We start from the raw sequence: 14,540 nt of genomic DNA, 5'->3' as shown, positions 1-14,540 counted from the left end.
CAAACGCACCAGGTTAGTATTGGTCTCAGGGCCTTTGCAAATTTGCTGTGCCATTGCATCTCTTCCTCTAAACCTTTGCGTGCTTCTCTCCCTGCCATCTCTCAGGAACCAAATCAAATGTTCTTTAGAGAGAGCTTCCCTCACCAACTGATCTATCAATAAAGTACCAGAGATCACCTCCATCATCTCCTTTTGCTTGATTTTTCTTCAGAACAGGTATCATTTTTGGTTTCCCTCTCTGGAATGTGAGCTCCAAGCAAGGAGGAACTTTGTAATTTTTTGTCTTCTGCATTATGCCCTGCCTCTGCTAGCACACACGTCTCTTTTTGTGAATCAGAAAACTGGTGCTCCTTCTAGGTTGAGGAATTTGAAAAAAGGGTGCCCATCTCGCCCTGGGCCAAAGCAGAGCTAGCGGTGCCAGCGCACATGTATTTCAGCTCCTACTCCTGCTCTACCATATGAAGCTAAGCTGTGGCTCCTTCTAGGCCTGGAACACAGTAGGTGCTAAATAATTACCAGTTGAGCGAAGTATAGCAGCTGAGGTCATGTATGGGAAAATCTTCCGTGTCTCTCTCCTCCCCACCCCTTCCAGCTCCCAGGAGGATCCTGCACAAAATTGGATTTGAGCTGTTTCTTATGTCTTACCTGAGTGACTTATTGATCAAAACTGCACACCAGCCGGTTCAGTCCTCAGTAGAAACTCTAGCCCATGAACCCAGCTTTAATCTCAGGGGTGCACTGGGCATGGGGTGGTGGGGCCCGGGGGTGGGTGTGAGGGATCCTCTCAGTGCTGTATCTCACGCACCAAGACAATACCATTGGAGATATGTGAGCAGCACGTGAACTCAGGCTGTTTTCCTGGGAAAACTGATCTAGTCATCAACTGAAATTGAACAAGAAATGTTGCTTTCATACCCAGACAAAACTGTAATTCGAAAGGATACATGCACCCCTATGTTCATAGCAGCACTATTCACGATAGCCAGGACATGGAAACAACCTCAATGTCCATAGACAGAGGAATGGATAAAGAAGATGTGGCACATATACACAATGGAATATTACTCAGCCATAAAAATAGAATGAAATAATGCCATTTGCAGCAACATGGATGGACCTAGAGATTATCATACTAAGTGAAGTAAGAAAGACACAAATACCATATATCACTTATAGGTGGAATCTAAAATACGACACAAATGAACACATCTACGAGACAGAAACAGACTCACAGACAAAGACAACAGACTTGTGGTTGCCAGGGGTAGGGGGTGAGGGAGGGATGGATTGGGAGTTTGGGATTAGCAAATGTAAACTAGTATATATAGGATGGATAAACAACTGGGTCCTACTGTATAGCACAGGGAACTATATTCAATATCCTGTGATAAACCACAATGGAAAAGAATATGAAAAAGAATATATGTGTATAACTGAGTCACTTTGCTGTACAGCAGAAATTAACACATTATAAATCAACTGTACTTCAATAAAATTTTTAAAAAATAAAATAAATAAAATTTTTAAAAATTTTTAATAAAAAAATAAAAAGAAATGTTGCTTTCAGAGTGAGCCGTCCTAGGCCTATTGCGGGCATTAAATGAGATAATTCGCATAAAGGGCTTACCGCAGATGCTGGCCTAATGTAACTAGTAACTGTGGGTGAAGTAAAAGTCCAGCACCCATAAGAGCACCGAGGAGGGATGAACAGGATTTCAGCTGCATGGCAAAAACCTCCACCTCTGGCCCGAGCCTCTCCGATCTCATCTATCACGCTCCTTGTCACTCCCTCCAAGCCAGCCACACCCACCTCCTTCCTGGTCCTTGAATGCGTTATGCTCATTCCAGCCCCAAGGCCTCTCTGCCAGGAATGCTGTTTCCCCAGATCCTCCTCCACTGTTGCTCTCTCTCGGCTTTCAGAGCTCAGCTTAGACATCCTCTCCTCACAGAGACCCTCCCTGACCACCCACCCAAAGTGCTCTCTTCTGTACTTTCCATCTTGCTGTGTTCTCTTCATAATGCATATCCCTCTTGGTCATAGTTTATGTATTTGCTTGTTGACTTGTTTCTTATTGAGTTCCTCCAAATAGAAGGTCAGCTGCATGGGGCTGAGATCTCAACTGATCATTCTTGCTCTGTCCCCATGTCCTGGAACATACGTGCCTGGCACATAGAAAGTGTTTAATGCACACTTTTGAGGAATGGTAAGTATCTCCTCTCTTCCCCCATCTTCCCATCTTTACTTCCTTTTCTTTCTTTTCTTTTCCATTATTTTTATGATCTGCTTATTGTCTTGCTCACTCTTCAGTTTTCCACTTGTCATGAGTAACAGGCAGAACTTTCAGCCTCCCCAGGACATCCTTCAGCAAGAAGGGTCAATTGGAAGAGAGGCAACAAGACAGGTGCAGGCCATCAGCCTTCCTGATGAGGATACGAAAACCTTTCCTACTAGACGTCCTTACCTTGGCTTTCTCAGTGTGGTTGGCCCCATTTGTCAAGGGCTCTGCCCTCTGGCTGGTCTGGCCTAGGCCTGAGCTGAGGGGGTGTGAAAGCGGAACGGATCAGCAAGTCAGGAGGTGTTGGCCTGATAATCAGTCTACCTCTAACACTGTTTAACCTTGGCCAAGTCCCTTAGCTACTCTGAGCCTCAGTTTCCTCATACGTTAGACGAGGATAATCGTGACTCTGTAATGAAATCATTTCCAAGCTGGTGAGAGAGAGGTCAGCTTGACTCTAAGGAAAACCCAAGAAACTATGAGTGTTGGATTTCTGCGTGTGTGCAAGCCTGAAGCCTTCTTGCTCCTCCCCTTCTTGGAGATTGTCAAGCTTGTCATACACGCTTAGAGAAGCCTGCCTGAGTTCCCTGAACAGACTAAGCTCCCCTTAGCAGTGCCTTTCCTTAACAGTCACAGTGTTTCCAGTTACAGGGTGATTGTTTGATATCTGTGTCCTCCACTGGACTGTGTCCTCCACTGGCAGAGATCATCTTGTTTTTGTTCATTTGTTTGTTTGTTTTCCTCCCTAGCGTATCCTCAATGCCTAATACAGTACCTGGCCCAATATATGTTCTCAACAAATATTTGGGAAATGAATCACACCTCTTTAAAACCTGCACTCAGGAAACTCATTAACACTGGTGTCAGTGACCCAAATTGCTCTACCAGGCTGGCCATTTAACAAGGTTCTAACTTCTAAATATAGAGCAAGAGAACCCAAGTCCTGGATTTGAAGTTTCCCCACATGGCTCTGATAAGCCTGGATCAGTCCAGATTTTGCCCTTCCCTTCCTGTGCAGCTTCAGACCTGTCACTCCAATTCTCTGAGCATCACTTTTATCATTAATGGATCCAGGAATGTATGTGGTAACGGGAATTAGAGCTGTCTAGATAAATATAGAATATGGTTGCCTTAAATAAAGCCTTTGAACCAGTTGCTTGTTGAGGTCTTTTTTAATTCTAAAGTTCTGGGATTCAATCTTGCAAGGTAGGATGCAAAAAGGGGAGCCAGACATAGTGGTTCAGTCCAGTGTGTGCATTTAGTGGCATTTCAGCTCCTGGTTTGAACAAAAAGAAAGGGTTTGCAGGATGCCTATTTGAAATGACCTCTAGATAGAAAATTGCCTGTCTCTCGCTTGGAGTCTACTTTGTCATTTCCACATTGAGATGCCAATTAAACCTATCCTGCCAACTATAAAGGAATGCTATTGAATCAAGACAGTGGAGGCGGAAGGTGCCTCAGGTAGAATATGACGATTTGAAAGAGCCAACAGAGAAGGCCATACGTCTCAAAGAGCCAATGTACTACGTCGTTGGATGGGTACATCTCAGAGTATTCGTCAGAAGGGTCAGATGCACATATCAGGTGCAGAAGGAGCCACCCTCCTCCTGGCACTGCCGCTAAAATAAATACCAGGGCTTCCTGTTTAATTACTTTTCATTTTTGCATAAAAGAAGAAAGTTGTACAAAATACAAACAGAGAGGTGGTAGGGTGCAGTGGAAAGGGACTTCCTAGAAGTCTGAGGCTCGTGGAGAAGTGTCATTGTCTGTGGGCACTTCTGTAATATAAAGGGTTGGATACTCTATAATCCAGTGGTCTTAACCTTGGCTGCACATGGAATCACCTGGGGAACCTTTTAAAACTCTGGATGCCCACCCGGCACCCCAGACCAGTTAAGTCAGAACCTCTGGAGGTAGGACTCAGCCATTCCTAGGTGATTCCAAGCTTGAGCGAACTACTGCTCCGTGGCTTTCCGCTCGAAAACCCTTTTCACGGTTTCCTTTGGTCTAAGTGGCATGTCATTGGATGTTCCACTAGGTGGCGCCTTCCAGCAAACTTCAGTGGGTCCAGAGAGGTCTCGTCTTAGTCAAACTACAAGGAATGAATTCGGAAAGCAAGACTTGGTGGTCTTTACTGGAGACATCTACACTCTTGATGAGAGACTGAACTTGTTTGTTAACAACTTGCTGGTGAGCGCTGGAGCCACAGAATGTTAAATTTCGTCCCTGCTAGGAAGCTGGGGCGCAGCTTCATCCCTTACTACCGGGCTCACGCATTCACCAGTGCACCCGGGTCTCTTCCCCCTAATTAGTCTAACAGGAACACCACCGCCCTCCACTCCCCACCCGCACCCCTCACCCTCGCTCAAAAGTCCTCGATGAGTCCCGTTATGGGCAGTCGTGAACATCTGTTCTTCTTTTTTTAATTTATTTTTGGCTGCATTGGGTCTTCCTTGCTGCGTGCAGGTTTTCTCTAGTTGCAGCGAGCAGAGGCTACTTTTTGTTGCAGTGCGCAGGCTTCTCATTGCGGTGGCTTCTCTTGGTGCGGAGCATGGGCTCTAGACGCGAGGGCTTCAATAGTTGTGGCACGGGGCTCCGTAGTTGTGGTTTGTGGGCTCCGTAGTTGTGGCGCAGGGGCTTAGTTGCTCCGCGGCATGTGGGATCTTCCCGGATCAGGGCTCGAACCCGTGTCCCATGCATTGGCAGGTGGATTCTTAACCACTGCGCCACCAGGGAAGTCCCAACATCTGTTCTTTTAATCTGGTCAGTTAACAACACCCTGATTAGTCTTTGGGGATTTACCTTCCTGCATCTCAGCTGGGAGGTTGGATCAGAGCTGACTCCACCCTCAGCTTCTGGCTTAGCCAATCAGAGTATGCTCTCTGCTCCTGCTACAGTGATTGGTCCAGGGATGTATACCTGACCTACCCAAGGCAAAATATAATAGAACAATCGCATTTGAATTCTGTGGCTTTTATCAGGATGTAGTGGTCCTTTCCAGACCCACCATGAGGAGTGGACTGGATATCTTACCCTTGTTCCTCCCCGCCCCAGGGATGCTATATAGCATACATCAGTGGGTTTCCCTGCCTTCTGTCTTCCTGTTGGGGTTAGCCCTTGGGGAGCCAGGGCAGGATACCAAAAAGAGGGAGCAGAGTCAGGTCAGGGTGTTTCTTTTCCCAGCTTCCTTACTGGGATGATGTCACAGGCTGGCTGCGTCCACCACTAAAGACCACAGCTGCTGTCAGGCAGGCCTCCCTCTCTGGATTCTGAGAACTGCCCTCCCCTCCCCCTTCAGGCCAGGACTGGACAGCACACCACTTATTCTAGCCCCAGGGTACTGCACTGTTCTTTGTTGTTACCCTATACCCTTCCCATTGTCCTCTTACATGCCTCACATTTCCCAGTGTGGGAGAACTATGCATTTTCTGCTGAGACCCTGACTGAATCAAGTGGAGAAGCTTCCAGAGAACCTGAGAACAGCACCAACACAGAGGAAAGTGGAGCTGAGAGATCACCCAGTTACCCAAGCCAACCCGTGATGTCATCCCTGCCTCCACTCTAGCTCACCTCTCACATTCAAACAATTACCTAATAATGCTGATTTTATTGCCTAATACATTTTCCATGTATCCCTTCCCCTCTAGGCCTACTGTATGAGATGTATTTCAGGTGCCTGCAAGAAGAATCCCTGATCAAAACTCTCTACCTCAAATGGCCAAATTCTCTACCTTGTGGACCCTCATCTATGGGCTGGCCCTTGGCCTATGATTTGCCTGACCCAGATCAAAAGGATGAGCAGAGCCACTCAGATTCTGTCTCAGAAATTGGAATCAAGTGGCACAGAGGGAAGAAGGCAGTTGGTCGTGGTCCCTGAATGTGGAAGTTCAGGGGGCATCAGGGTGGAGATTACTTTTTGGGCACACACAAGGAGAAGTTACGGGGAAGCAGAAACCATCAATAACACAAGAAATGCATTAGTTAAAAAAAAGACAATGGAACAGAGGTGCAAGGAATAGAGATGCTAAGAGAGTTAATTATGAAAAATAACTGCCCTGGCTCCTGGTTTTCTAGTTCAAGTCCTTGTTTCTGGGATGCCTGCCCAGATCCGGATCCCTGCCCTAGGGCTTCTGTGGGGTTTCCTGCTGTATAACTTTTCCTTGACGTTATGAGCGAGCTTCTGTCCCTTACAATCAAAGGAGCCTTGGCCTTGATACCCTAGTCTCAGAGTCCAAGTTAAAGCCTTTATCATCTGCCACTTGAATTGTTACAGTAGTCTCCTAACTCCTCCACCACTTCAGTCCTGCATCTCTTAAGGTCCATCCTCCCCGCCATAGTGACTATTCTGGTACACAGACTTGCCATGTTGCTTCCTGCTGGTGATCTCCCCACTGCCTTCACAATAAAGTTCAAGTTGCTGGCCTTGAACTCTATGCAAAACTGCCAGTAGTTCCTTACCTTAATCCTGTGGTCTCTCACCCCCATGCCCTTGCTCATGCTGTTCCTTCTTCTAGGGCCGCCCTTCACGTCCTTCTGTCTGGATGCATTCTCAGCCGGCTTCAATGTCATCTGCTCCTCCCTCACCTCCTTACTGACTCCTTCCTCCTGCCACCCAGTGGAGCTAAGAGCCCATACTACTAGGTTAATTTTCCCCACACTACTTGTGTAATTTCTATTTTAGCATTTACATATTGATAAAGATGATGGGGGTGCTGTTAGCTAACTTTGATGGAGCTCTTCTTACATACCAAACTCTAAGTTAGCACTTTACAAACAGCCTCGCTTTTAATCCTCACCAAAACCCTCTGAGGTAGGTTTGATTATTATTCCTATTTTCCAGAAGAGAACACTGAAGCAGAGAGGTGAAGTGACCTGCCTAAGTAGGAAGGGGTAGACTCAAGTCCACTGTTCATTTCTTTGCTTTTTAACAGCAGCTTTATTGAGATATAATTCACATGCCATTCATTTCATTCACCCACTTCAAGTGTCCAGTTCAATGGATTTTAGTACAGTCACAGAGCTGTGTGTAGGCACCATCACAATCAGTTTTAGAATGTTTTCATCACCCCAAGAAGAAACTCAGACTCATTAATTAGTCATTTTTGGCTGCTACTCTTAGCAGCTGGCATGGTGCCCAGCACGTGGTATCTGTTCACCCAGCACTTTTTGAAGAAGGGATGGCTGTTCTACGTAAGAGGACGGTGGAAAGTGCAGAGAGAGCCTGTTTGTGCAATGCCCTTTGCATTTCAACATCCATCTAGGGATTTGCCTGATTCTTCAGTTTATTTGGTTTACGCTGTTTCTCTCTAGTAAGAACCACTGCTTATTATCTTTTATGTGCCAGACCATACACTGAGTGATTTGCCTATGTTATCTCATTAATACCCATAACAACACTTGGGAATAGGTATTATTGTATCCATAATAGAGATGAGAAGGCCAAGGCTTGGGATTTTATCAATCTGCCTAAAGTCATACAACTTGTAATCACCACCATCTTAACATTAAGTAAACTACTACCACCTGTAATTGAACCATGCCTGGGTACTATGTTAAGTTCTTTATGTCCATCACCCATTTTTGTCATTTAGTCATTCATTCAATTGTTATTTGTTGAGAACCCACTACATGCCAGGCACTATGACAAGTGCTAGAGTTTCAGTGGTGGGCAAACAGATCAATCATGGTCTCCCGGGGCTCACAGTCCAGCGGTAGAAAAGGCATTGTAAAAAATGAATATACAAATAACAACTGTATTTGGTGGGAGGAAGGAGAAAGGTCCTCAATGGCTGTTGGGGGCAGAACTGATATTAGAACTTAATAGTGTTGGAATCCAGTCCAACAGTCTTAGGCCATTCTAATGGGATATTTGTCTTGCCAATATCTCTCTGGGCAGTGCTTGTCCCTGTAGGAGGTCTGCTGTAAACAGGTCCCTGCCACTTACCCTGGGAGGCCTAAATGCATGGGCATACACACACACACACACACACACACACACAGCCCATACCCCCAGCTGCAGGGAGAGCTAGGAGAGAACCAATGCAGTAGGCTTTGCAAAGGCTCTCTGTCCTCAGCTGGGGGATGTGAGTTTCAAGAGCACTTTCTATACACTGTGCTGCACTTTGCTTTTATCATGTAAATGATCCTGGAGATCTTGTCATAAAAATACAGAGAGATTGTCCCATTCTTTTTTTCCAGTTGCAAAGTACTCCACAGTGTGTGAATAAACCAAGGTTCAACAGTCCCCCAAATCTCAAAAGGAGATTTGAAGTTGTTTTCAATTTGGGGCTATTAATGTCATAATGAATAACCTTGTGCCTACCTTGTTCTGTAGCGTGGAGGTGAATCTTCAGAGGAAATCCCTAGAAGTAGGATTTGCTGGGTCAGAGGGTAAATGCATCTGTAGTTTTGAAGGATATTGCTAAATTCCCCACCATAGGGGTCCAATCTTTTTGCACTCCCATCAGCAGTGTATGAGAGCACCTGAATCTTCACAGCCTAGGTGTACATAATATTTTTTTTAAAGTACTCATTCTATATAAAAACCTACACTCCCAACTTCTCTTAAAAACTGCAAGATCTGGCAGCACTGGACCTGTCTTCCTACATGGTCATAACAAACAGGGGCTGAGTGGTCACTGAGGCCAAGTTGACACTACAGCCCTTGTGGGTCTTAGAAGTTTCAACTCCTGATTCGGTCCAGCCCCATCATGATGAAGATGAGCTCCACACATTCCTAGGGAAAACTGGGGACTAGAACCCAGCTCTCCAACCTCCCAGTCTATTACACCATGTGGCCCCCAAAGTAAGTAAAAGAGGGGTGAGTAGCAAGGGAGGGTAAGCATATAAAAGCACTGACAATTCAGCATTAAAATTGGAATTTTTTTTTTAGCATTTACTTAGCTTAGTAAATATATCATGCCACTCTGTAGTTGATTAAACTGTGACTAATCCACGCAGAGCAGAGTGACAAATTGGTTTCTATTTCTTCTGAGCAATGAAAATGAGGGCTGATGTCACAGCAGAAGGATTCAGGTTATATACTATTCATTCCCTCATTCATCAAACGCAAACTGTGTGCCATCCCTTGATCCAGGCACTGAGGGTTCAAAGATGAACAAACATTTAAATACAGGGATCTGAACAGACAACTATGCAAAAAGTTGATATAAATTGTTAAGTGTTTTATTGGAGCAACGTACAGGCTGTCATGAGAGCCCAGAGGAGGGAACCTCTCATTTTTCTCAGGGGTCCATGGGAGAGGTCACCGGGAGGTGATGTTTGGGTGGATCTTGAAGGCTGTGTAGGAGTTTGCTAAGGAAAAGAAGGAACATCGGAAAGATTTTCTTGAAGATAAACAATGTTCAAGGACAAGATTCCTCCTCAGAAAGTGGCAGAACACCAGTTCAAAAAAGATGTGGGTACAGCAGAAACTAACACAACATTGTAAAGCAATTATACTCCAATAAAGATATTTTTTAAAAAGATGTGGGTGATAAACAAATAAAGAGAAAAAGAAGGAAAGAGCATATATCTGGAAAAGACAAAATCTCCAGTTTGAAGAGATACATGCACCCCAATGTTCATAGCAGCACTAGTTACAATAGCCAAGACATGGAAGCAACCTAAATGTCCATCAACAGATGAATGGATAAAGAAGATGTAGTATATATATATTTATTGGAATATTACTCATCTATAAAAGAGAACGAAATAATGTCATTTGCAGCAACATGGATGGGCCTAGAGATTATACTAAGTGAAGTAAATTAGAGAAAGACAAATATCATATCTCATATGTGGAATCTAAAAATATAATATAAATGAATGTATTTACAAAATGGAAATAGACTCACAGACTTAGAAAACAAACTTATGGCTTCAAAAGGGGAAAGGAGAGGGAGGGAGGGATAAATTAAAAGTTTAGGATTAACATATACACACTACTATATATGAAATAGATAAACGGTAAGGACCTACTGCATAGCACAGGGAATTATACTCAGTATCTTGTAATAACCTATAATGGAAAAGAATCTGAAGAAGAATATATATATGTAAAACCGAATCACTTTGCTATACACCTGAAACTGACACAACGTTGTAATCAACTACACTTCAATAAAAATAAATAAATTTTTTTAAAAAAGAAAAAGAAGGAAAGAAATTTATGCCTTATTTTGCTGAAAAGTCAAGGGTAGTTTGCCTTCAGGCACAGCAAGATCCGGGTGTTTAAAGGATGTCATCAAGCCCCAGAAATTTTCTCGAGTCTGCTTCATCTTTATATGTTCTTTGCCCTCAGGCAGCTTACTCTCTCCAGGTGACAGGATGCCTGTTGGTAGCTCCAGGTTTACATTATCTTGACAGCTAGGAATGCCAGGGGAAGCTGACTTCTTTTTTCAAATAGCTTCACTAAAAATCCCAGGACTGAGTCTCATTGGCTCACCCCTGCCCCAAAGGAAAACCAGAGGAAGGATAGACAGATGCAGGCTGGGCAAGACCCCCAGATCTCGAAGCAGTGGAGGATGGGGAGGGCATCTGTCTCATGAGGGGTGGAGGAGCCTCCAGATAGTTGAATTGGATATACTTCGCTGTCTCAGAGACCGGAAAACAAGCACTCAAGCTTTCTAGACTACAAAGATTGAGGAAGGAGGGGCAGGAATTAGAATGCAAGTCTCTTAGGACAAACGACTTCTTCATTTTATTGAGGAGGGAATTAAGGCTCAGAAGAGGGAAGTGACTTGTCCACAGTCACACAACGAGATGGTGGCAGAGTACAGGAGGAGTCCTGGCGCCCTGAGTCCCAGGACCCTTATGTGGTGAATGGTCACACATCTGAGTGTGCATAAAGGGCTTGGAGAGGGATGTGCACATTTCTAGGAACCCCTGGGATCACTCACCTTGTGGCAGATGCCACAGCCTGCTATCACAGGTGGTACTGTCTACCCCAGATATGTGCCTAATATTTGGCCCTGGGCCTCATAATATCATTGCAACAGGCTCCTGGGCCCCAGGGCACCAAATGGCTCAAGGACATTGCTATAGGCTGAATTGCATGCTCCCCAAATTCATATGTTGAAGCCCTGACCCCCCAGTACTTCAGAATCTATATTTGGAGACAGGGCCTTTCAAGAGGTAATTAAGTTAAAATGAGGCCCTTAGGGTAGGTCCAAATCCAGTGTGACTGGTGTCCTTGTAAGAAGAGAAAAAGTGGACCTACAGAGAGACACCAGGGATGGGTGCACAGAGGAATGGCCATGTGAGGACACAGTGAGAAGGCGGTCATCTGCAAGCCAAGGAGAGAGGCCTCAGCAGAAACTAAACCTACCAACACCTTGATCTTGGACTTCTAGCCTCCAGAAGAAAATAACTTTCTGTGTTTAAACTACCCACTCTGTGGTACTTTGTTATGTCAGCCCCAACAAATGAATACAGACACCAAGTACTACACCAAGTACTACACTACCCCAACAAATGAATACAGACACCAAGTTAAGAGTAGGGACAATCTAGACAAACAGAAACTAAGGGAACAAGAAGGGGTGGGGATGAGGGCAACTGAGGGTGAAAATGGGACAGGGAAGTGGGGAGGAGTTTGAATGTTGTGGGAACAGAGATACTCAAGCCAGAAAATTCAGTCAACGTCCAGTTTTGCATAGTAATCACCCAGTTTGTATGAATGTTTAAAAATTTTATTTTCAGCAATGAGGTATGTGCATATGGTCATAAAATTAAACAGTTCAGAGAACTTATAATAAACAGCAGCTGCCTTCTCCCCCAACACCACCCCCCACTCATGTCCTATTCCCCAGAGACCAACCTTTATTAAACTGTTCCTGCTTTTAGCCTTGGCTAACATTTATTGAGTGTGTGCCGTGTGTGTGTCAAGCCCTGTGCTAATCCTTTTATGTACATTGTTTCCCTAAGTGCTCATCATAACCCCATGAGGTAGGTACCATCATTATGCCCATTTTACAGATGGGAAAACTAAGGTGTAGAGAAGTTAAGTGATCTGTCCAAGGTCACACAGTTGGTAAGCAACAGAAGTGGAATTTCATCTCGGGATGTTAGACTCCAGACACCTGAGGGCTCCTAATCGTCGTTCTCTGGTGGTTCCTGTCAAAGCTTTATTACCTGTGCTCCTTGATTTATCAACTCTAGACAGTATCTATTGACTTCTTAATGTGATTAATGAGGATTTAGCTCACTTACCCCTTCTGCCTTCTGCCTACAAATCTTCGATAGACATGTTGCAATATTTAGTTCTCTTGTGGGTACCTTTGGGGCTTTAAATAATACTCATTAACCTCAATCCTTCAATCCCTCTACAAACATTTGTTGATGGGCTGTGTGGGGTCACCTGTGAGTTGGGTGATGGAAAGGCCATCCCAAATTTTGTTTGGATCCATTCCCATCCACTGTAGCACCCAGCAGTTACTTGATAAATATCTGCGCAATAGAATAAATGCAGGGAAACTTAGTACCAAAGGTGGGAGATGACCAGGCGATCTCAGCCAGGGGCAGGGCATGATAATTGCAGCCTGCAATGTCAGCCTGACTTCTTTGGAGACACAGTCTCCCACTGAGGAGGGAACAAGGAGCTATAAAATGGAAACTGAAGGAGAATCGCTACAGAGCAGCCGTCAGGAAGCACTTCTCCCGTGGGAGACAGCGATGACCTCTCTGCGAGGTGGTCTGGGCTCGCACACCTGGGCCTCTCCTGCCAGCTTGTCGGAGGCCACCAGGGCACTCACACAGGCCTTTGGCCATCTGCCCCTTGTGGGGAACATGGGGTTTTCTGCTAGCACCAGTTCCACAGTGGGCTTTCTGAAAGGGGTGTCAGGGGTTACAGCCTGGGGAGGCTTCTCCCATAGACTGGAGAATCTGGGCCCGCATACCTGTGAAGAGCCCAACAGGTGATGCTAAAGGCCACCTGCCGTAGAGCCTTTGATGCTGTCCTTCTGCCTGTAGCACCCCCTCCCTGTTAGCCTAGCTAATTCTTACTCATCTTTTGCACCTCAGGACAAGGGACACGGTCTAGAGGAAGCTTTCCAGATCCCCCCAGCTGGGTCACATCCCCTATTATATATCCTTTAAGTATTTTCCCTCCAAGCACTTAGCACAGTTGTGATTTTTCATTTACTAGAGTCATTACTTGTATAAAGTCGTCCTCACCCACTAGACTGGGACCATCTCTGCTCGCTACTGTATCCCCAGCACCTTGCACAGCACCCAGCACACAGTAGGTACTCAGTAAGCATTTCTTGAATGAAAGAATGAAAGAGTGAATGAATGAGTCTTAATCAAACTCCTTAAGTCAAATGGTTCATTTATGGGAGGTTTAGCTTCCTCAAAATCCAGCATCTTTCTTGCTCCTAGAAAAAAGAGGATGAAGCTTTCAGACACTAACCACCCCTGTGCAGTCTCATGATTTGCCTTCTGAAAATGCAGTGACTCTCCGATGACTCCCACTGACTCCTGGGGGACATCCTCCCAACCCCCCGAATACACACACATTCCTTCCTCTCCGTTGCTCCTGCCCTCTTCTGGTCTCTTCACTTTCACCTCCTACTTCAGTGATTCTCAGCCCTGGCTGCGGCTGACTGACCAGGGAACGGTATTAGACATTCAGATGCTTGAGTTTCTGATTCAGGGACAGTAGTCTCCTCACTGGTCTCTCAGGCCTCCAGGCTTGGGGTCCTCAATCCATTCACCATGAAGCAGCCTGCCAGAGAGATCTTTCTAGAATGAAAGCCTAATTATGCTATGCTTCTGCTTAAAACTTCCTCCTGTTTCCCACTGCCTTCAGGACAAACTCCAAACTTTCAGAGAGCCTCCCAAGGCCCTGTTCCCCAGGCTTACCTCCTTGTTGGCCTAAGGGCCTAAATAGGCTGGGCCATATTCTTTCCTTCCTCTAAGTCTCGGCACAACAGCTGCCCTGTCCAGTGTTAAAGAAAAATTTATTCTGACACTTGTTAAACTGATAAGGAAGACTGTATTCAGGACTATTGCAGTAGGGGTATTGCAATAGGGGAGAGAGCTAGAGCTCAACTCACGATACAACAGACAGCTGGGAACTTATAAACAATGAGCAGAGCAAAGGGGTCAATGGATGGAAAATTATTAAGAGGAGGCGTCAAGGGTAGGGGGATTCTTGCTAAACTGGCCTAACAGGATTCTCACTAAAGTCAGGTCAAGGGTTTAGACATCAAGGGTGATGGATGAGGAATTTGATCAGATCTCAAGGGTGACTTGGCAGGAGTC

The sequence above is a fragment of the Balaenoptera ricei genome, chromosome 3 (assembly GCF_028023285.1).
Source record: "Balaenoptera ricei isolate mBalRic1 chromosome 3, mBalRic1.hap2, whole genome shotgun sequence".
Classification (NCBI taxonomy): domain Eukaryota; kingdom Metazoa; phylum Chordata; class Mammalia; order Artiodactyla; family Balaenopteridae; genus Balaenoptera; species Balaenoptera ricei.
The sequence above is the reverse complement of the archived record's forward strand: the minus strand, read 5'-3'. Positions refer to the sequence as shown.